General features: G+C 45.4%; 1 pseudogene; it reads right to left on the reverse strand.

Moving 5' to 3' along the window:
• Nucleotides 1-18151: 18151 nt before the first annotated feature.
• LOC129053578 (cell division cycle protein 27 homolog) lies at nucleotides 18152-20067 on the reverse strand (annotated as a pseudogene).
• Between the last annotated feature and the right edge of the window lie 1719 nt (nucleotides 20068-21786).

The raw sequence follows: 21786 nt of genomic DNA on the forward strand, positions 1-21786 counted from the left end.
GGGAAGACATGCCTCTCCATACCGAGTCAGAGGTTCACCGCGAAAGAGAGGCCGCCGCCCTGCCCCCACCCCGCCCCGACCCCGCATCCTAAAGCTTCTCCAGCAGAGCCCGGTGTTCTTCCTGGCTGAGGAGTGGTTCCAGCGGAGCGGTCTCTTCCACTTCCTTCAGCTTCCCCAGTGGCGCCGGATCTAGGAAAGGTTGTGCCTTTTGCTGAAACTCTGGGGTTGACAGGAGCTCATCTAACTGGCTGGAGGTGAGTGTAGACTAGCGCCCCATCTCCTGGAGTGGTTGAGAGGTGCCTGGATGGCTTGCATCTGTGCTTGATCGGGAGGCCTCCGGGGTCGCTAGCTTCGGAGGTGGAGGTGCCCCGTCTTTGGTTTCCCACACGGCCCTGGCGACCTGGGGCTCCAGACCCACCGCGGACTCCAGTGGGACGTGGGTGGTGCAAACACACCTTGCCCCTGTGACTCAGCTTGAGGGGGCCGAAGCTGTCCCACTGAGCATAGGCCCAGCAGGCTGCCATGCTGCAGATCCTCGTCCTCCTGGCATTTCTTGGGGTGCGGAGGCCACCGAGGTGTCTGAGGGTGGGACAGTCCTACTTCCAGAGTAGCCAGGGCAGTGAACACAAAAATTCCCACGTGCAATGGCAGGTTGAGAGATTCCTTCTGACTGCACAGCCTGGCTGGGCTGGAGCTGGGTCATGGCCCTTGCTCCCTGGCTCACCAAAGCCCCCTGTGGGAGAGCCCCAGGCAAGCAGGGCGTGTGTGGTGCAGAAAGCCCTGTTCCCTACGCAGAGATGTGGGTGAACTCGATTGAGGAGGGAGGAGGATGACACCCACTGGGGGTGTTAATTAGTAACCACAGTGGCCTCAAAGAGCTCAAATGGAAGAAAGAATTGCACGTCTCTCACTTTAACTAAAGAGCTAGAAATGATTAAGCTTACTGAAGATGTAAAATTTTCATCGCTAGAGAGACGTCAACACTTGGCTTCAAAACTTCAAAGGATGTGCTGACTGCCAATGCTCATTCACCACTCAGAAAATCTCAGGGCTCTTAAGAATTATTCAAAACCTATTCTTTCTGTGCTCTAGAAATGGAACATCACAGTCTGAGTGACAACACAACTGTTAACAGTATGTTTTACTGTATATTTTAATCCCACTATTGAGACCTACTGCTCAGAAAAAAAAAAAAAAAAAAACAAACAAACAAAAAAAAAAAAACAAAAAAAAAACGAGTCCTTTAAAGGGATTGCTGCTTGGCCTGGTGCAGTGGCTCACACCTATAATCCCTGCACTTTGGGAGGCCGAGGTGGTTGGATCGCCTGAGATCAGAAGTTGGAGACTAGCCTGGCGAAGATTATGAAACCCCATGTCTAATAAAAATACAAAAAAATTAGCCAGGCATGGTGGTGGTACCTGTAATTTCAGCTACTTGGGAGGCTGACACAGAAGAATGGCTTGGACCCTGGAGGTGGAAGTTGCAGTGAGCCAAGACCACGCCACTGCCCTCCATCCTGGGCAACAAGAGGGAAACTATATAAAGGAGAAAAAAAATAAAAAGGAAAGAAAAGAAAAAAGGAAATAAGATTGCTGCTTATTAATAATTCTCCTAGCTACTCAGAAGCTTAGATGGAATGTACTTGGAAATTAATGTTATGTTCATGGCTGCTAATACAATATCTATCCTTCAGCCTGTGGATCAAAGAGTGGTTTTGACTTTCAAGTGTTTTTATTAAATAATAAATGCATTTTGTAAAGGTATAGCTGTCATAGATAGTAATTTCTTTGATGAGTCTGGATAAACTGAATTGAAAACCTTTTGGAAAGGTTTCACCATTAATCCCTTCATGATATTTCAAACTCCTCCCATGAATCACAAATGTCCTTAATAGCAAATGCCATTAAGAACATTTGTGTTTGATGGGAGGAGGTTGAAATATCAACATTAACAGGAGTTTGGAAGAAGTTGATTCCAGCCCTCATGGATGACTTTGAGCGCTCAGGATGTCAGTGGAGGAAGTCCCTACAGATGTGGTAGAAATCACATGACAATCAGAATTAGAATTAGGGCCTTAAGATGAGATTAAATTGCTGTAAACTCATGATGAAACTTGAACAAGTGGGGAGTTGCTTCTTATGGATGAGCAAAGAAAATATTTTCTTGAGATGGAATCTACTCCAGGTGGAGATGCTATGAACATTGTTGAAATAACAACAAAGGATTTAGAATATTCCATAAACCTAGTGAATAAAGCAGCAGCAGGGTTTGAGAGGGTTTACTCCAATTTTGAAGGAAGTTCTACTGTGGATATAATGTTATCAAACAGCATCACATGCTACAGGGAAATCTTTTGTGAAAGGAACAAACTTCATTGTTTTAAGAAATTGACACAGGTACCCAAACTTCAGCAGCCCCCATACTGATCTGTCATCAGCCATCAACATAGAGGCAAGACCCTCACTGTAGAGAAAAGAAAGAGAGATCAGACTGTTACTGTGTCTATATAGAAAGAAAAGACATAAGAGACTCCATTTTGAAAAAGACTTGTACTTTAAACAATTGCTTTGGTGAGATGTTGTTAATTTGTAGCTTTGCCCCAGCCGCTTTGCCCCAGCCACTTTGCCCCAGCCACTCAGACCCAACCTGGAGCTCACAAAAACATGCGTTGTTTGAAATCAAGGTTTAAGGGATCTAGGGCTGTACAGGACGTGCCTTTTTAACAAAATGTTTGCAAGCAGTATACTTGGTAAAAGTCATCGCCATTCTCTAATCTTAATAAACGAGGGGCAAAATGCACTACAGAAAGCCACAGGGACCTCTGCCCTTGAAAGTGGGATATTGTCCAAGCTTTCTCCCCATGTGAAATTCTGAAATATGGCCTCATGGGATGAGAAAGACATGACTGTCCCCCAGTCCGACACCAGTTAAGGGTCTGTACTGAGGTGGATTAGTAAAACAGGAAAGCCTCTTGCAGTTGAGATAGAGGAAGGCCACTGTCTCCTGCCTGCCCCTGGGAACTGAATGTCTCAGTATAAAACCCGATTGTACATTTGTTCAATTCTAAGATAGGAGAAAATCCGCCCTATGATGGGAGGGCAGACATGTTTGCAGTAGTGCTGCTTTGTTATTCTTTACTCCACTGAGATGTTTGGGTGGAGAGAAACATAAATCTGGCTTACGTGCACATCCAGTCATAGTACCTTCCCTTGAACTTAATTGACATAGATTATTTTGCTCACACGTTTTTTGCTGACCTTCTCCTTATTATCACCTTGCTCTCCTACTACATTCCTTTTTGCTGAAATAATGAAAATAATAAGCAATAAAAACTTCTCCTTATTATCACACTGCTCTCCTACTACATTCCTTTTTGCTGAAATAATGAAAATAATAAGCAATAAAAACTTCTCCTTATCATCACCCTGCTCTCCTACTACATTCCTTTTTGCTCAAATAATGAAAATAATAAGCAATAAAAACTAAGGGAACTCAGAGGCCGGTGCCTGTGCAGGTCCTTGGTATGCTGAGTGCTGGTCTCCTGGGCCTACTATTGCTTCTCTATACTTTGTCTCTGTGTATTACTTATTTTCTCAGTCTCTCGTCCCACTTGACTAGAAATACCCACAATTGTAGAGGAGCAGGTCACCCCTTCACTCACCAGCAAAAAGATTATGACTTGGTAAGGTTCAGATATTCATTAGTATTTTTCAGCAATGAGGTATTTTAAGTTAAGGTATGTACATGGATTTTTAGACATAATGTGATTACTAATTAATTAATAATTATTAAATACTCATTAGACTACAACACAGTTTAAGCATAACTTTTATAAGTACTGGGGAACAAAATGTTTATGTGACTAATTTGATTGTAACATTTGCCTTATTGTGGTTGTCTGGAACCAAACCTACACCATCTCTGAGTATTCTTGAAAGTTTTTGGTTGTTCTTTGTTTTGAGAAGGGGTTTTGCTCTGTCACCCAGGCCAGAGTGCAGTGGCATGATCATAGCTCACTGCAGCCTCAAACTGCTGGGTGAAGTGATTGTTCTACCACAGCCTCCTGAGTAGCTGGGACTACAGGCATGCTGCACTATGCTTGGATTTTTTTTTTTTTTTTTTTTGAGACGGAGTCTCGCTCTTTAGCCCAGGCCAGAGTGTGGTGGCTCTATCTCGGCTCACTGCAAGCTGCGCTTCCCGTGTTCATACCATCCTCCTGCCTCAGCCTCCCGAGTAGCTGGGACTACAGGCGCCCACACCAGGCCCAGCTAATTTTCTGTATTTTTAGTAGAGATGAGGTTTCACCGTGTTAGCCAGGATGGTCTCGATCTCCTGACCTCGTGATCCACCCGACTCAGCCTCCCAAAGTGCTGGGATGACAGGAATGAGCCACCGCACACGGCCTTTCTTTTCTTTCTAGTGGCACAAGCCCCATGGAGCGTGGTGCGTCTGATCTACGATGCTTTTGAACAGTGTAGAAAGTGTTGCTGTCTGTATTTAATTTTTTCCTACATGTATGGCCGCGATCGATCACAAGATCAATAAGCCCTTCTCCTTATTCTACTTCCCTTTCTAGCAATGGAGAACTTTGATTGGATTTTTCCTGCCTACAGGCAGGAATGCGTCTGCTGTTTTCTTTTTTAAACCCGAGGGGACTGAGCCTGAGGGCCTGGAGCGCGGCCACCCTCCCCCAACCCCCAACTGGTGATTGTGGTGGTGGTGGTGGTGGTTTTGTGTTCCAGCTTCTGTTCTGTTGTTGTTGTTGTTGCTGATGCTGCTGCTGGTGCTGTCGTCATTGTTTTGGTATTTTACAGACTTAGGGGGTGTACCTGCTTGTTTGTTAGATCAGCATACTACTGCCTCCGGATGTAGAAGTGGACCTCCAGTGTATCCGATACCCACGTGGCGAACATTGTCTCTGACGGGCGATTTATTCATCCCTCGTCCCCCTGTTGTCCTCCTACTCCCTTTTGGAGTGTCTGTTATTTCCATCTTGATGACCGTGTGTGTACCCACTCTTTACCTCCCACTTTTAAGCAGAAGGCAGTTCACTGGGTACATACTTGCTTCCAGCTCTATCCATGTTGTGGGAAAAGACGTGAAATCACTCTTTTTTGTGCCTACACCATTAGAGAATTTTAACTTTCTTGGTGATTGTTTTTCTTTTTTCTTTTCTTTTCTTTCCTCCTCCTCCCCCTTTTTTTTCATTTTTTTCAGCTAGGCTCTCCTACTTGTGTTGCTCAGTTGATCTGGTTGGTCTCCTGGCCTTGACACTTCTCCCGTCACATCCACCGCCTGGTTGTTGAAATGAGCATCTCTTGTAAAATGGAAAAGACAAAAAAAATAAAGAGAAGGACAAAAAGTATGGGGTGAACGTTTCTGTTGCCGCCTCCCAGGGTGTACCTTGGACCCGATAGGAGGGAGGGAGCTTGCCTGGGTGGGTTTTCTGTGCTAAATCCTCCCGGGGGCCTCCTTCCCTCTACCCCTTGTCCCTGTTTCTCCCCCAGCCAAGGCTCCCACCGCCGCTGTGGGATTTTCCGTGGGAGAGGTATGGGAGAGGACTGATGCACCTTCCAGATCTATATCCTGCCAGAAGTCTCTGGCTCAGCGTCCCCCACCGGCTGCCTGCCACCTTCCAGCGAGCTCTGAGGCTGATGCCCCACCCCCCTTCATGTCCCACCACCCTCCCCAGCTGGCCGTTGCCTGGTGACCCAAAGGGAACTGCGATGACGCTTTCTTTTTTCTTTTTTTAAAATTTTATTATTATTATACTTTAAGTTTTAGGGTACATGTGCACAACGTACAGGTTTGTTACATATGTATACGTGTGCCATGTTTTTGTGCTGCACCTATTAACTCGTCATTTAGAATTAGGTATATCTCCTAATGCTATCCTTCCCCCCTTCCCCCACCTCACAACAGTCCCCGGTGTGTGATGTTCCCCTTCCTGTGTCCATGTGTTCTCACTGTTCAATTTCCACCTATGAGTGAGAACATGAGGTGTTTGGTTTTTTTGTCCTTGCGATAGTTTGCTGAGAATGATGGTTTCCAGTTTCATCCATGTCCCTACAAAGGACATTAACTCATCATTTTTTATGGCTGCATAGTATTCCATGGTGTGGAATCCTCCAGTGAAGACTTCCACCAGATGCCCCAGGTGGGCCTTATGGGATGAGACTGGACCATCCCAGACCATGCTGTTCTTGGGGGTATGTTGACATACAGGGTGGACTGGCAGCCCCAGCATTGTAAAGGGTGTCCAGGTATGGAAATGTCACATAGGATATCCTCTGTCCCGTCAGCCTGCCTTCAGCTTCCTCAGGCATGAAGACAACTTCCCATCAGAACCTCTTTTCTTTCCTTTCTCCACCATGCACATGAGATGCATGAGAGGGAGAAACAGCTCAATAGATACTGCTGACCTTCATTTGTGGAATCTTCAGTCATCTACACAGAGACAGGTGAATAGACAGGTACCCAAATGAAACACCATTTCCGCGTTCTCATGGTGGGATTGGTCTCTCTCTCTTTCTCACACACACACACAATTTCCACATCTAGTTCACAAACCACACTAATTTAACCTTTTCACAGTATGCAGTCTGAGTAAAACCCACCCCACCCTCCACCCGGCTGTTGACAAAACTCCTTCTCTACAATTTATAAAAAAGATCATCTGGGCCGGGCACAGTGGCTCACGCCTGTCATTCCAGCACTTTGGGAGGCCAAGGTGGGTTGATCACTTGAGGCCAGGAATTGAAGACCAGGCTGGCCAACATAGTGAAACCCCATCTGTATGAAAAATATAACAATTACCAGTTCTGGTGGCATAGGATTTTAATCACAACTATTCAGGAGACTGAGGCAGGCGAGTTGCTTGAATTAGGGAGGCCAAGGTTGCAGTGAGCTGAGATCATGCCATGGCAATTATTGAGACAGAGCGATACTCTGTCTCAATAATAATTATAATATTATTATAAGATTAGTTTTGCGTGGTAATACCTGCTTGTAGTCGCAGCAATTCGGGAGGCTGAGATAAGGAGAAGAACACTTGAGGCCCCACAGGTCGAGGCTTCAGTCAGCTGTATCCTGGGCAGTCACCAGTCAAGGAGATATGCCCCTCCCCGTTTTCTTTTCTTTTGTTTTTCTTCTCTTTTCTTCTCTATTCTCCTCCCTCCCTCCCTCCCTTTCTTTCTTTCTTTCTTTCTTTCTTTCTTTCTTTCTTTCTTTCTTTCTTTCTTTCTTTCTTTCTTTCTTTCTTCCTTCCTTCCTTCCTTCCTTTCCTGCCTGACTGCCTTCCAGCCTTTCTTCTTTCCTCCCTTCCTCCCTTCCTTCTTTCGTCCTGCCTCAGCCTCCCAAAGTGCTGGGATTACTGGCGTGAGGCACCATGCCTGCTTGTCCTAAAGAGACACCCTTTGAAAGTAAGACACAGACAGCGCCTTCCAGTGATCTGATTGATTGATTGACAGATTTAGAGGCAGCATCTCACTCTGTCACCCTGGCAGTGGTGCCATCATAACTCACTCACTGCAGCGTGGACGCTCCTGGACTCAAGCGATCCTTCCACCTCAGCCTCCAGAGTAGAGTACCTGGGACCACAGGCATGCACCACTGTGCCCAGATAATTTTTATTTATTTATTTATTTTTTTCCCGAGACAGAGTTTCTCTCTGGTTGCCCAGACTGGAGTGCAATGGGGTGATCTTGGCCCACCACAACCTCTGCCTCCTGGGTTCAAGCGATTCCCCTGCGTCAGCCTCCCCAGCAGCTGGGACTGCAGGCATGTGCCACCACGTTTGGCTGATTTGGTATTTTTAGTGCAGACGGGGCTTCTCCATGTTGATCAGGCTGGTCTTGAACTCCTGACCTCAGGTGATCCGCCTTCCCCGGCCTCCCGAAGTGCTGGGATGGCAGGCATGAGCCACCGAGCCTGGCCTTCATTTTTCAATGTTTTTCCACAGATAGGGTCTCATCACTTTGTTGCAACCCTTCTGACCCAGTGCCTCAAAGTGCTGGCGTGACAGGCGTGAGCCACTGCGCCTGGACTACGGGGAATGATTCACGACCACGACCACTGTACTGATTCTTTCTTTCTTTTTTCTTTCTTTCTTTCTTTCTTTCTTTCTTTCTTTCATTGATGATTTTTTTATTATTGATTGATTGATTGATTGATTTTGAGATGGAGTCTTACTCTGGGCGAGGTGAGGTGAGGCGAGGCGAGGTTCAATGCTTTGGAAGCCGCAGCACCGACTTCTGAAGCCCTATTCAAATGCACAAAGCCCTATTCCCTTCCTGGACGTGGAGCTGATGCCTTCCATTGCCTTGGGTTTCTCTCCATTCAGAAGCTTTTACAGGCACAACCCCACCCAGAGGCTGGCTACGGCTGAGGATTACGGGATGTGGTGGGGCTGGAAACTCTTTCCCCCATTGTTGCAAGCTCAGCCAAGATATCCCACGACCCCCATCGCTTGCTCACCCTTTGAGATCCCCTCCTTCCACCACCTTGGAGACTGACCTCTTACTTTAATTTCTGTCTTTCTTTCTTTCCTGCGTTTGAGGAGTGTGTGCAGGAATGAGGGTGTGTAGGGGGAGGGGGCATGGGGTGGGGACAGAGGGGAACGTCCTAAGGGTCGATTTAGTGTCATGCCTCTTTCACCGCCACCACCGAAGATGAAAGCAAGAATCAGTTAAATACCGCGTGTTCTCATCCATAAGTGGGAACTTATAGAAGAGAGTTCTGCGTGGGCAGAACGAGGGACATGAGAGACGCGGGAGCCTACTTGAGGGAGAAGGGGTGGAAGGAGAGACAGCTTCAGGAGAAACCAAAACAAAATGAAACATGAAAACTGTCGAGTACTGAGCTCAGTGTCTGGGTGATGAAATCATCTGCACACTGAACCTCCCATCAGAAGTTTACCTATGTAACAATCTTGCACATGTGTGTTTGAACAAGAAATGAAAGTTAGAGGAGAAAGAGAGAGAGAGGGAGAGAAGGAAGGAGAGAGAGAGAGAAGTGAAACGAAACACCACATCCTTGACCTGAGTCAGGGGGTTTCCTGCCATTTGGGGGAACATTCAGCAATAATGTAGTATTTGGGCCTGTTCTTTCTTTTTTTCTTCATTTCTTTTTTTTTGGACTGAGTCTCTCTCTCTCTGTCACACAGGCTGCGGTGCAGTGGCGCTCTCTTGGCTCACTGAAACCTCTGCTTTCCGGCTTCCAGTGATTCTTCTTCGGTAGCTGGGATTACAGACACGCACCATGACAGACGGCTTATTTTTCTATTTTTAGTGGAGATGGGTTTTCTCCATGTTGGCCGCGTTGGTATTGAACTCCTGACCTGAAGTGATTTGCACTCCTGGGCCTCCCAAAGTGCTGGGCCGACAGGCCTGAACCACAGGTATTTCAGCCTTTAAAAGCGCCGGCCCTGCCAACTTTCGCTTCGGCCCTTACACTCAGAATGACGTGTCCTCTCTGCCATAGGTTGACTCTTTGAGTCCCCTATGCCATTGCACTCCAGCCTGGGCAGCAAGAGCGAAACTCCGTCCCCCCACCTTCCCGTGCAAAAAATAAATAAATAAATAAGTAAATAAATAAATAAATAAAATATCTACACATGACCTATAAGTGCGTGTTCCCACGAGTGATTTCTAATTAATGGCACTATACACTGAAAGCAGTGGCTCACGTCTGTCATCCCAGCACTTTGGGAGGCCGAGGTGGGTGGGTCATGAGGTCAGGAGTTCAACACCAGCCTAGCCAACATGGTGAAACCCGGTCTCTACTGAAAATACGAAACTAAGTCGGGCGCGAAGAGGCAGGCACCTGTAATCCCAGCTACTCGGGAGGTTGAGGCAGGAGAATCACTTGAAGCTGGCAGGCGGAGGTTGCAGTGACCCGGGATGGTGCCACTGCACTACAGCCTGGACGACAGAGTGAGATTCAGTTCCTAAATAAATAAATAGAAAGAAAGAAAAGAAAAGAAAGAAAAGAAAAGAGAAGAGAAGAAAAGAAAAAAAGAAAAGAAAAGAAAATCAGAAAAGAAAGAGAAAATGAAAGAAAAGGCACTATATCGCTATTCGGCTAGGACATTCTCTCTTTCTGTGTTTCTCTCTGTCTCTCTCTGTCTGTCTTTGTCTTTCTCTATTTGTCTCTTTCTCTGTCTGTCTCTTTCTTTCTCTCTATCTCTGTCTCTCTCTCTCTGCCTGTCTCACTGTGTCTGTCTTCTGTCTAACTCTCTTTCTCTGGCTGTCTATCTCTCTCTGTCTCCCTCCCTGTCTGTTTCTCTCTCTCTCTGTCTTTCTCTTTCTGTCTGTTTCTCTGTCTCTGTCTGTCTCTGTTTCTCTCTGTCTCTCTCTGTCTGTCTCTGTTTTTCTCTGTCTGTCTCTCTCTTTCTTTTTCTGAGTCTCTCTGTCTGTCTCTCTCACTCTCTCTCTCTGTGCCTATCTTTTCTTACTGTCTTTCTCTACCCGTCTGTCTCTCTCTCTGTCTGTCCCTCTTCCTCCCTTTCTGTCTCTCTCCCTTTCTCTCTCACTCTCTGCCTGGCTGTCTCTCTTTCTTTCTGTTTCTGTCTCTCTGTCTCATCTCTGTCAGTCTCTCTTTCTGTCTGTCTCTGTCTGTCTCTCTCTGCCTGTCTCTCTCACTGTGTCTGTCTTCTGTCTTGCTCTCTTTCTCTGCCTGTCTGTCTCTCTCTCTGCCTGCATTTCTGTTCTCTCTCGCTCTGTCTCTCTTTCTGTCTGTTTCTCTCTGTCTGTCCCTGTCTGTCTCTTTCTCTGTCTGTCTGTCTCTCTCTCTCTTTTTTTTTTCACATGGAGTCTCACTGTGTTGCCAAGGCTAGAGTGCAGTGGCACCATCTCGGCTCACTGCAAACTCCACCACCCAGGTTCACGCCATTCTCCTGCCTCCCGATTAACTGGGACTATAGGCGCCCGCCACCAAGCCCGACTAATTTTTTGTATTTTTAGTAAAGACGGGATTTCACAGAGTTAGCCAGTATGGTCTCGATCTCCTGACCTCGTGATCCACCCGCCTCAGCCTCCCAAAGTGCTGGGATGACAGGAATGAGCGACTGCGCCCGGCCTGTCTCTCTCTTTCTTTCTTTCCTCTCTCTCTCTGTGTGCCTATATTCTGTCTTACTCTCTTCTCTGCCTGTCGGTCTCTCTCTCTCTGTCTGTCTCTCTCCCTCCCTGTCTGTTTCTCTCTCTTTGTCTCTCTCACTCTCGCTCTCTCTGTCTCTCTCTCTTGCTGTTTCTCTCTGTCCGTCTCTGTCTGTCTTTCTCTGTCTGTCTCTCTCTTTCTTTCTCTCTGTCTCTGTCTCTCTCTCCTTCTGCCTGTCTCTCTCACTGTGTCTCTCTTCAGTCTTACTCTCTTTCTCTGCCTGCCTGTCTCTCTCTCCCCCTCTCTTTCTGTTTCTCTGTATATATCTCTCACTCTCTCCATCTCTCTCTGTCTGTTTCTCTCTGTCTCTGTCTTTCTCTGTCTGTCTCTGTCTCTCTCCCTCCCTGTCTGTCTGTTTCTGTCTCTTTCTCTATCTCTGTCTCTCTCTTTCTGTTTCTCTCTGTCCATCTCTGTCTTTCTCTGTCTGTCTCTTTCTCTGTCTGTCTCTCTCTTTCTCTCTATCTCTTTCTCTCTCTCTCTGCCTGTCTCTCTCACTGTGTCTGTCTTCTATCTTACTCTCTTTCTCTGCCTGTCTGTCTGTCTGTCTCTCCCTCCCTTTCTCTTTCTCTCTGTCTCTCTCTTTCTGTTTCTCTCTGTCTGTCTCTGTGTGTCTGTCTGTTTCTCTCTTTCTCTGTCTCTCTCTCTGTTTCCTATCTGTCTGTCTCTGTCTGTGTGTCTGTCTCTCTCTCTGTCTCTCTCCCTCCCTGTCTGTCTGTTTCTCTCTGTCTCTGTCTCTGTCTCTCTCTCTTTCTGTCTGTTTCTCTCTGTCTCTCTCTGTCCATCTCTGTCTTTCTATGTCTGTCTCTTTCTCTGTCAGTCTCTCAGATCCCCCATGACGGAGAGGGCCCTGCCCCTTCCACGAAAGTCAGAAGGGCCTGCTTAGAGAGGCCGAAAGGAATCCAGACAGACAGGGCTTGCTACGCTTCACCACTCGGTGTATGATTTTGGGAAGTCGAGGCCGGGTCCCCACTTGGATGGAAGGGGCATTTTCAGACTTTTCTCTCTGTCACGTGTGGCGCCTCTACTTCTTGTATTTCCCTGATAAGCTCCTTGACTCAAAAATACATGGTTAAGGCCGGGTGTGGTGGCTCACGTCTATCATCCCAGAACTTCCAGAGGCCGAGGCAGGGGATCACGTGAGGTTGGGAGTTCGAGACCAGCCCTGCCACCATGGTAAAACCCCGTCTCTACCAGAAATACTAAACTGAGTCGGGCACGGTGGGGTATGCCCCTGTAATGCCAGCTACTCGGGAGGCTGAGGTGGGAGAATCACTTGAACCTGGGAGGCGGAGACTGCAGTGAGCCGAGATCGCGCCACTGCACTGCAGCCCGGGCTGTAGAGTGAGTAGGACTCTGTCTCTAAACAAATAAATAAATAAATAAATGAATAAATGCATTCTTTTCCATGCTGACTGACACTTGCAGGCATCGGTTGTCTTCGGGCATCATCTAGCGGCCACTGTTATTGAAAGTCTAGGTGACATGGAGGGAGGTCTTGCTTACTTCACTGAGCCTGGACAACGGGTTTCTCTCTCTCCCTTCTGGAGGTCACTCCCTCTCTCCCTGGTTGACTAGGGAACCTCCGCCCTGGTGGGGGCCCTATTTTTCTTTGATCAGAGCTTTAGTTTTCTTTGTGTGTTGGTTCTTTCATGCACAAAGACTCTTCTACTTGGGTTTTAAGAGGGGTCACTTTAATTTTCAAGTCGCCCCCTGGCTCCCCCCACTACCCACGTCCCTTTACCTTCATTTAGTGAGTCAGTTAGGCGGGTTCCCCCCAAAACCCCCACCCCCCGCCTCCCAACACCCTGCTTGGAAACCTTCCAGAGCCACCCTGGTGTGCCTGTCTTCTCTCCCCTTCCCCCACACCTTACCGGCGATCTCATTCTTGCCAGGCTGACATTTGCAATGGTGGGCATCAGGCCTCACTCAGTGGCCACCGTTTTTGAAGATGGGGGTGGCACGGTCCCACTTCCCTGGAGGCAGCTCGGGCCGATGGCATAGCCCTTGACCTGCGTGGGCAAGCGGGCGAGTCTGCTGTTGTGGGGTTTTTTGCCCCACTTCCCTCCTCAGGCCTCCCTCCCTAGGAAAGCTTCACCCTGGCCGGGTCTCCATCACCTTTTATCATGATGTTTTAGTTTCTCCGCCCTCCAGCCAGTATAGTTACACAATGGGAATGGCGTCACAGCTCTAGTCTGGGCGTTCTTTGTATTTGCCCATAATAGAAACGTTTTCTGAAAACTAATACTTTGCTCACTTAAGATTTCCTGGGACGGTGCCTTGGCCTGTGTTTGTTGTTTTGTTTTGTTCGTGTTTTTCCTTTTTTGTATGTATTTCTTTTCAGGTGAAGTAGAAATCCCCAATTTTCAGGAAGACGTATGTTTTCCCCAAGACATGTTAGCTGCTGTTTTCTCCTGTTGTTAACTAGTGCTTTTGTGAATCTCTCAACGTGTAGTGAGAGCCGGTTGATGTTTACTTCAGAACATCTTATTTTCTTGAAATCCATAAGCCAATGCTGCTGCTGCTCTTGCTGCTGCTGCTGCTGCTCTTGTTGCTGTTGTTGTTGTTTTCAAAGCACACCCCGGCCACCCTTTACGGAATCAAAAGCGTTATAAAATATGTGTAATTATTTCCTGACCACGCCATTCCTCCTCCTCTCTCTGTCTCTCAGTCTCTCTTTCTCTGTCTCTCTCTCTCTGCCTGTCTGTCTATTTTTCTCTCTCTCTCTTTGCCTGTCTCTCTCACTGTGTCTGTCTTCTGTCTTACTCCCTTTTTTTGCCTTTCTGTCTCTCTCTCTCTGCCTGTCTGTCTGTCTCTCTTTCTCCCTGTCTGTCTGTTTCTCTCTGTCCGTCTCTGTCTTTATGTCTGTCTCTCTCTTTCTTTCTCTCTGTCTCTCTGTCTCTGTGTGTCTCTCTCTCTGTCTATCTCTCTCACGGTGTCTGTCTTCTTTCTTTCTTTCTCCGCCTGCCTCTCTCTCTCTTTCTCTCTCTCTGTCTCTCTCTGTCCATCTCATCTTTCTCTGTCGGTCTCTTTGTCTGTCTGTCTGTATCTCTCTTTCTTTCTTTTTCTCCCTGTCTCTGTCTCTCTCTCTCTGTCTCTCTCACTGTGTCTGTCTTCTGTCTTATTCTCTTTCTCTGGCTGTCTGTCAGTGTCTCTCTCTCTCTCTCCCTATCTGTCCGTCTCTCTCTCTCCCTGTCTGTCTGTTATTTCTCTCTCTTTGCCTGTCTGTCTCTCTGTCTCTGTCTCTCTGTCTCTCTCTCTCTGTGTCTGTCTTCTGTCTTACTGTCTTTCTCTTCCTGTCTGTCTCTCTCTCCTTGTCTGTTTCTCTCCATCTCTGTCTCTGTCTGTCTCTCTCTCTGTCTGTTTCTGTCTCTCCCTCTGTCTGTCTCTTTCTCTCTCTGTCTCTTTCCCTCTCTGTCTCTTTCCCTCTGTCTGTCTGTCTCTTTCTTTCTCTCTGTCTCTCCAACTGTCTCTGTCTCTGTGTGTGTGTGTCTGCTTTCTGTCTTACTCTCTTTCTCTGCCTGTCTGTCTGCCTGTCAGTCTGTCTATCTCTCTGTCTATCTCTCTCTCTTTCTGCCTCTGTCTCTTTTTCAGTTTCTCTCTGTCTCTTTCCATCTGTGTCTTTCTCTGTGTCTTTATCTCTCTGTCTCTCTGTGTCTTTCTCTCTTTGTGTATCTTTGTGTCTCTCTGTCTGTCTCTCTGTCTCTGTCTCTGTGTCTCTCTCTCTCTCTTGCTCACTCACTCTCTGGCTCTCTCTATCTCCCGCCATCTCTTTCTTGGAAAAATAAGTTCAAGTACATCTAATCTAATCCATTACCACGGCCTGAATTCTTAACTTTAGACATCCCAGATTTGATCTCCCTACAAAATGCTGTACAGAACTGGAGAGTTGATTTCTGGACTTGGATACCTCATAGATACTACATATTAATAAAGATCCAACCCTAAAATCTGGGGTTGCATCTAGCTCGACTGTCTCAAAAAATCATACCTCTGTTCACCTAGGATGCTGGGAGGGTTTTCTCAATGTGCATCTGTTCATGTCCTTCATGACCTATGACCAAGCCCTGTCCGTTCTGTCTGAAATATGTATCTGCAAACACTTCTCTCCATTTCCACAACTACCCATGGCCCATTTTGGAACCACTGGCTCTTTGAAAAAAAATCCCTGAAGTGGCTTTGGCTTTTTGGCTAGGAGGTCTAAACCTGCTGAGAACTTTCCTGCCCAGGATTCTGTGTGAACAAAAGTGCTTCTGCTGGGAGCTGGGATCCTCGGGACCATGCTTGCTAGCACTGGATGAGTCTCTGGAAGGACGCATGGGACTCCACAAAGCTGACCTGTCCCACCGAGGTCAAATGGATACCTCTGCAATGGCCCGAGGCCTCCAACTTACATCACTGTCACCAACCGTTACCTTCAGCATCCTTGTGAGCCTGCCCAAGGCTCCGACTCCGGGGAGACTCTTGGGAGCCCGGCCTTGCTCGGCTAAAATCCAAAGGGATGGTGACTTCCACCCACAAGCTCCCCACTGAACTGCGAAGATGTGGAGCGTAGGTCAGAGAGGGGACCAGGAGGGGAGACGTCCTGACAGGCAATGAGTTCCCTAGGCTCTGGCCACCCCACTCACGTCCCATTTACTGGGCACCCATGGGACACCACCGCTTTATCCCCTCCTCTGTCCACAGCCGCCCCAACCCCACCCCACAACCCAGGCACACACGCTGGAGGTTACAAAACCACACGGCCTGAATACAGCCTGATGGAGTGAGAGCTCATTTCACGAAGTGGGGGGGTGGGTTGGGGTGGGGTGGGGTGGGGGTTGGGGGTCTGTAGAGAGCCCGATTCTCCCTCGTGGGTGGCTACAGGATACAAATGAATATCGCTTCTTGGGCAGAGGGGCTTCTTTAGGCCGTCACGTTTGCAGGACTGTCTCTCAAACCCTTCCTTGAGGCCACAAAATAGATTCCACTCCACCCATCAATGTTTCCCCAGGTGCTGAATGTATCCTGTCAAGAGACTTGAGCCTGACACTTTGAGTTAAACAACTTTATTGGCTTTCTGTGTTTGTTTGCTTCTGAGAGGGAGTCTTGCTCTGTCCCCCCATGGATGGAGTACAGTGGCATGATCTCAGCTCACTGCAACCTCTGTCTCCTGGGTTAGAGTGATTCTCCTGCCTCAGCACCACAACACCTGGCTCATTTTTTTATTTTTAGTAGACACAGGATTTGACCCTGTTTCATTGGTTTTTACTGGAGATTCTAGATTTGAGTCACACCTCATTGTGTGCCATATAAAGACTTCTTTTTTTTTTTTTAAAGCACAATATATCTGCTTTATTTGAGTGGCTTTGTATATCGTTATAATTGTGTTATAGATGAAGAAAAGGTATTAAACATGGCGCTAATGATAGTAAAAGTGAAAAGAAAAGAAAGTCTATCTATTTTTAGATAGAATAAAGTTGCTCAGTATTTAGAGTTACCTAAATACGTCAGCATTTAAACTCCTCCTACTAAAAGCATGCCAGTCTGAATAATCCTCCTTGAAACACAATTTTTGATATGGTTAATGTTTTTAAGTATGTGACTCCTGCAGAATAGCTGGACAGACAACACATTTAAAAAAGAACAGCACAAGGATCCACCAGACTTGGGAAAAAATCAAAAACAACACAAGCCTTATGAAGAACTGAGTTCTTAAAATATTATGGAGAACATGGCTATTGGAAGAGATGGCAATATTGGCAAGTTGATTGTTACATTGGTCAGCAATAGCTAGCACTATTTTTTTGGCAATCTTTCAGGCACTGCAACTACTACTGCAAAATGATATATAGTCCATTAAACAACATAATCACAAATCAAAAAATATTTTAGTAATATAATGCTTCAGATTTAGAAGCAAATCAAGTGTTAAAATTCAACTGCTATAATAACTAAACCCAAAGATAATCGTATATGACAAAAAAGCTTCCGCAGAGTTACTACTTCAGAATTATACTTTCTCTTGATATTCATTTTATTTTATTTTATTTTATTTTTATTTCATTTTTTTCTTGATATGGCGTCTCACTCTGTCGCCCAGACTGGAGTGCAATGGCATAATCTTGGCTCACTGCAACCTCCACTTCCCAGGTTTAAGTGATTATCCTTCCTCAGACTCCTGAGTAGTTGGGACTACAGGTGCCTGACACCATGCCCAGCTAATTTTTATACTTTTAATATAGGTGGGGTTTCACCATATGGTATCGATCTCTTGACGTTGTGATCTGCCCGCCTTGGCCTCCCAAAGTGCTGGGATGACTGGCATGAGCCACCATGCCTGGCATTTTCTTGATATTTAAACTTTTAAGTCAGTCCAGAGAAATACGATAAATGTCAACAGTAAGTATGGTGTTGAGGCAGAAGTAGGACCAAACTTTTTCATATGTTATTCAGTTGATAACAATATGACCTGGGTAGTAATTTCCTATGTGTCTACTTATACACAAATACGAAAAAGTAAAACAGAGATACTGCTAAATAAAGGATACATTAAGTTCTTAATAGTAACTTAATAAACTGGAACATTGTCAAAAAGCACCTAGTGAACTTTTTCAGTGTTTTTTTCTATTATCCAATAAGTGAATTAGGCTATTCCTTTCCAATTTCCCAAGCACTTTTTGTCCCAATCACCATTTCTGTGTTCGAAGAAAAAGTAACAAATCAAGTAACAAAACTAAACAAGCAAACAAACAAAACACAACTACAGTATCTGCAAAAGTTTTGTAGAAGACTGAAACTGTTGAGTATAAGCATCTCGTATTCTATTATCATTAGTTAACTGAAGAGTTTGTTGAAGACATACATATCATAAAAAAAGTTAGTTTGAAGTTATTGACCAGTATGTACCATTCCTAAGTATTAGTAACCAAATTCATGACAATAAAGAGCTATCTAACAAGAAAAATTAGTGACTACCAGAACCATCAACAAGACTTTGTCTTTACAATTCATTACCACTTACCATGCATTGTAATGTCTAGGATTGACTCTGATAGCGTTTCAAAAACAAGCTAACGCTGTGTCCAATTCTTCAGTTAAGACAAACTCTCGCCCTAATAAAGTATAGGCATAAGCATAATTTGGATCCACTTGGATAGCTCTCTGGAAGAATTTAATTGCAATATCGTGTTCCCGTTGCAGACTGAAACAGTTCCCTGCAGCACACCAGGCCTCTGGAGAATTTTTATCCATGTCTGTTAAGTCTTTTGACAGAAATGAAAGAGCGACATTTTTTGAAGATGCCAAAGTGTTGTAGAGTAGATTTCCATGCCTTCGAATCTATAATTCTCAATCCTTCTAACCTCTGAGAATATTCTTTCAGCTTGCATGTACTCTGAAAGTTCAAAATAGGACCTTCCAATTTGGCACAGTACCCAACCAGTATTGTGGTGGTGAGAAGGTAGATGGCTCAAAATATTTATAGCTTCTTTGCAGTGGTATGAACATAAAGCTAAATAACGTTTCCCCCTTTCATGAAGAAGGCTCATTAAGCCTTCTGCTGCTGCTTTTTGTAGATTAAAATCCTGAATCTGAGGTGTGATTGTGGATATTTCCTCTTCTGAATTGATGGAAGAGTCCAATTTTGTAATTTCCAGGTTTTCATTTATATTAGATTGAGTTATTCCTCCTTTATTAGTTTTACTTTTTGTTTTTCTGTTTGGGATTTTAGGTAGAAACTTCATTTTTAATTTCTTCCTATTATCCTTGGTTGTCGAACTGTCACTAGTAAAGAGTCATGAACTTCTTTGATGCAGTGCATTTGGGGGAGATGTCATAGTGGGGCTCATTACCTGAGGTGTTGTAGTTATTTATGGACCAGAAATTTCTGTTAGTGAAAGAATTGGAGTTACCTCTCGGCTATTTCCATTCTGCGAGAAGACAGACTTTGCTCCAGTTTGGCCAATTCTGGCAACAGACTTTTTTGAAGGGGCTCCGGTGGATGGCACATCAATTACAGAAGGTGTGTTAGTGTAGTTTTGTAAATAAGATCCATCTCCAGGACTTGGGGTTTCTAATGGCAAAATCCCAAAACTTGGGGTAAATGGACTAAGAGCTGCTGGTCCTGTTAATAAACTTCGACCAGTTTTTGGTTTATTTTGAACCTGTTTGGATAATATGGAATTTCCTGTTCCCAGTGGGATAGTTTCAGGTGAAATTACAGCTGAATCAATAAAAGACACAGGGGAATCTGTATTCAAGGAGTACTTTGAATTGGAAGATTCTAAATTGACTCTGTTTAATTCAGTTGTGTCCTGGGGTGTTTCCATAAGAATGGTCTCAGGCTGTCTGTGACATAAACTGTGATTAGGTACTTGTGTTGTGCAAGAGTTGGGCAGACAGTTGCTAAAGTTCTGTAAAGATGTGAATTTAAATGTTTGGTCAGGATCTCGCTTTTCACCTATTTCACGTAATGATTCAAAGGGATACCAGAGGAAAGGATTTAAACCAAGTCTCTTTTGGTAACATTCTTATCCTTTGGCAAGCTGATCTGTCTTGCAATATACACGTCCCAACAATGGAAGGGGAAAGCAAACTGAATCACCAAACTCAGTAACAATATCATCATGGCTTTTCTGCTTATTAAACACTCCACCAGATAAGATTTGTTCCCAGTCTGCAAGCTTACTGAGATCAACACAACATTTTGCAAGCAGGTATTTGCATTGCGGTGTAGGACAACTGTGTCTTTTCAAGAGTCTATATGCTTTATAGGCCTTTCCTGGGAGGTAAGAACAGGTCGCCATTAAAAACAAGGCTTCTTCTGAGTGTACTTCTGCATAAAGGCGTTCTGTGAGGAAAACCCCATCTCGGTAAGCATAGTGGTTTAGTGCTTGCCATATAGCAGCCTGGAAGGGTTCCTGCAGCACTGTCATCCTCGAGGCAAAGGCCCAATTTCTGCAGTGCCTCAGGAAACCCCCACCCCACCCACCACCCTCCCCCCTGTAGCGGCTCCGGCCTGGCCAGCCTCGGCTCATTTAAATTCACCAGTTACCGGGGGATGGGGGTGGCCGAGCCAGAATGACTTCTTTATCCTGCGGACTCTGGAAAGCCCGGCCCCTTGTGATCCATTGCAAAGCGAAAGTCACCCCATGTTTGGGAAACAGATCCAATCCCAAGTTCAGTGGAGGGATGTGGCATGTAGGACAAAGGACTCTCTTCCTTCTGATTTGGTCTCCACAGCGGGGCCTAGGGCTGGAGTCCTCTCTGTGAGGACGGCTGACTCCCTCTACTTTGGGTTCCATTGGCCCCACCCTGGGACATGGGCCTTGGCAGATTCTGGCCCTTCCTGGCCTTTAAATTGCTGTCAGAAACCCCATCTCGTGTTCTGATGCCCCAAATAACTGTGGCTCACGCCTCTCTGGAAACATTGGAAATCTCTCCTCTACACATGGTCACCTAAAACCCCAGGAGCTCGGGACACACGTCTGCCATCCACCTCACTGCTTTCGGGAGAGAATGCTGAGAGTCTCTTGCCAACTCTCTCTTGACTTGAGTTCTTCATGGGTGTGAGGTTAAGACGTAGTGAGACCAGATGTATTAACCCAGGCCGGGTGCTGGTGGCTCACGCCTGTAACCCCAACACTTTGGGAGGCCGAGGCTGTAGGACCCCTTGAGGAATAGCCTAACCCTGGGGAGGTTGAGGCTGCAGTGTGTGAGCCATAATGGTGTAATTTGGATCCAGCAGTTTTCTAAACAGTCATTTTGTAGAATCTGCAAAGAGATATTTCTGAGCCCATTGAGGCCTACGGTGAAAAGGGAAATATTTTCAAATAAAAAGAAAACAGAAGCTTTCTGAGAAACTTCTTTTTGATGTGTGTATTCATCTCACCGTGTTGAAACATTTTTATTGAGCAGTTTGGAAACAGTCTTTTTGTAAAATCTGCAAAGGGATATTTCTTAGCCATTTGAGACCTAAGGTGAAAAAGAGATATCTTCACATAAAAACTAGACAGAAGCATTCTGAGAAAGTTCTTTCTGATGTGTGCATTCATCTCACAGAGTTGAACCTTTCTTTTGTTTGAGCAGTTTGGAAACAGTCTTTTTTTAAAATATGCAAATGGATATTTGTGAGCCCTTCACAGCCTACGATGAAACAGGAAATACTTTGACATAAAAACTTGACAGAATCTTTCTGAGAAAATGCTTTGCAATGTGTGCTTTCATCTCACAGAGTTGAACTTTTCTTTTGATTGAGCAGTTTCTAAGCAGTCTTTTTGTAGAATCCAGAAATGGATATTTGCAGTGCTTTTAGGCCTATGGTGAAAACGGAAATATTTTTACAAAAACACTAAAAAGCAGCTTTCTGAGAATCTTCTTTGTGATGCCTGGATTCATATCACAGAGCAGAACCTTTCTTTTGATTGAGCAGATTGGAAACAGTATTTTTGTACAATCTGCAAATGGATATTTCTGAGCCGTTTGATGCCTGTGGTGAAAAAGAATTATCTTCACATAAAAACTAGACAGAATCATTCTGAGAAACTTCTTCCTGATGTGTGCATTCATCTCACAGAGTTGAACCTTTCTTTTCATGGAGCAGTTTGGAAACAGTCTTTTTGTAGTATCTGCAGAGGGATAATTGTGAATGGTTT

The sequence above is a fragment of the Pongo abelii genome, chromosome 23 (assembly GCF_028885655.2).
Source record: "Pongo abelii isolate AG06213 chromosome 23, NHGRI_mPonAbe1-v2.0_pri, whole genome shotgun sequence".
Taxonomy (NCBI): domain Eukaryota; kingdom Metazoa; phylum Chordata; class Mammalia; order Primates; family Hominidae; genus Pongo; species Pongo abelii.